Source organism: Hipposideros armiger, unplaced genomic scaffold (genome assembly GCF_001890085.2).
Source record: "Hipposideros armiger isolate ML-2016 unplaced genomic scaffold, ASM189008v1 scaffold_581, whole genome shotgun sequence".
In the NCBI taxonomy this organism is placed as follows: Eukaryota; Metazoa; Chordata; class Mammalia; order Chiroptera; family Hipposideridae; genus Hipposideros; species Hipposideros armiger.
Window position 1 is genome coordinate 385,136 of NW_017731931.1, and position 2,381 is coordinate 387,516.

Here is a 2,381-nt window from a genome sequence, read left to right on the forward strand (position 1 = left end):
TTAACTTTATTGGGAAACAGTGTGTTTTTCTCAGGACCCATCAGCTCCAAGTCAAGTTGTTGTCCTTCAATCTTAGTTGTGGAGGGTGCAGCTCAGCTCCAAGTCCAGTCGCCATTTTCAATCTAGTTGCTGGGAGCACAGCCCACCATCCCATGCGGGAGTCAAACCAGCAGCAACCTTGTTGTTAAAAGCATGATCCCTAACCAACTGAGCCATCTGGCCACCCATTGGCAGCTTAGCGGCAGCTCAGCTCAAGTCATTGTCTTCAATCTAGTTGCGGCGGAGGGCGCAGCTCACTGGCCCATGTGGGAATCGAACCGGCAACCTGTTGCTCAGAGCTCGCGCTCCAACCAACTGAGTCACTCGGCCGCCCAATGGGGCATCTTTCTAGATCACCAAGTCCCAATGAGCAGAAGACTGGGTCTGGTCTGCATTTGTGTGGCGCTTCTTGTTCCTGTGAAGAGCAGTCCATTCCGCCTGTCTGATACCTCAGTTGACAGCCTCCTGTTGCTGGGGGGAGCTGAGGAGCCAAGCAGTTCAGAGGTTGCCTGAGTCACAGAGCGGGAAGGTGAGGTGGCCAGTGCAGGAAAGAATTTGGAGGCCTCTCTCTGGTTGTCCAGGGTCTCTGACCCCTTGCTTCCTCTCTCCTCACATTCCTCCTCAATTCTCCCCTACCTCCCCCAACCGTGTTCACTGCTGGGTTCTGTCAGACCCTAAAGTGATGCATCTATTTTACTGGCGAGGGAGTTAAGGTCAGGACTCTCTTAAAGCTGCTGTGACGTGAAACCTGGGAATAGAAATTGGGGTCTCCTCTCAGGAAATAGAGATGCTTCTGAAGGGTTCTGGATTGCTACCTCTCATTTAAGCCTACATAGGAGGTCATCCCCATAATGATCCCCATAATCATGCTCTATAACTTTCAATGGCTCCCTATTACCTTCCAACATAAGTACAGGCTTTCTATTCTGACATGTTAGACTTCCACTTTAGAGAATCCAACTCGCGTTCTGGCTTTATCTCCCGCTTGTCCCCTAAGCCCACAGCTTCTAAATGGCCCAACTGGATTCAGGCCTGTGAGTTTTGGGGACATTGTGAATTCCTTCATGAGCTTGTCCCCGCTTGCTCCCTATTTCATTACAGTGGTCCTCTAGCTCCAGATAGGAAGCTAGATGAACTTGTTGTATCCATCCCTTCACCTGAAAATTATAATTCCATAAGTGCAGCTCACACTTATGTTAGCTGTTTTAGCAGCCATTTCACCTTGTTGCTTCATTTTCATAGCTTAAAGAAAACTAAAACTCCAGTGATTTTTCGTATAAACCCTGATGAAACTGAGAATGATGGATTTTGAGGAAAAAAAAACAGAAATGTAAAAGGTAATGAACTCAACTGTGCTATTTCTTACTTGAATCTTTAAATATATATTGAGAAAAAGAGCGTGAGACAGACAGAGAGAGAGAGAGAGAGAGAGAGAGAGAGAGAGAGAGAGAGAGAGAGAATCCTATTCCTTGCTCTAAGCAACATAATACTCAGAGCAAAAACTGAACTGAACACCAACCCCAGGTGCTAACAAAGCCCCGTTTTCATTTGCCTTCTCTTATATCTGGATGAAGGTCATTGTTGTCTTCTCACACCTGGGGCTGCTGTGGGGCTTTATGTTAGGCTCTGGCCTATACAGAGGAACGTTGTTTAGCTCTTTAACACCTTCCAAGTTGTCCTTGGCTGATTTATAAACCCTGCCTCTGAATTCAGCCATAAGCTGACTGGGCTTAGTGCAGTCCATGACACAGACTAGTTTTCCCCAAATATGATCTACTTGGATTTGCAAACCTGACTGCTGCATGTAGACAGGAGCAGGAGGCTCAGAGCTGTAGGAAGGGCTGCCATCCCCCAAGGTTGGCACCAATGAGCTGGGTTAAAGGGGCAGCTGCCTGCTGTGTCCTGCCTCTGCCCAGGGAAGTCCCTTCCCTGTTCATTCAGGTTCTCACTGCTTTCTTCTTAACATATGGCTCAAGTCTGGACAGGTGACTTTCTGGACAGCATGGTTTGCAAGGCAGAGCTTCCTCCTTGGGCTCAAACTTCCGTTCCTTCTACACAGGACCCCAAGACAAAGAGCTTTAGCCTGAAGCACTGCCCCTCCTTCCAAGCTCCTGGCCCAGCTCCTCACTATGTCACCATCACCATCATCATCATAGCAGCAACACTTTACCTGTATTAGGTCCTCACTATGTCCCAGATTGGCTGTTATAAATGCAAAAATCTTCTCATATTGTTATACTTGGAAATGTTAAAAAATACAAAATCTGTTATACTTGAAAAAATCTCATTTAATGCTCAACACTCTATGAGTTAACCCCGTTTGTATTGTTAACCCCATTTCA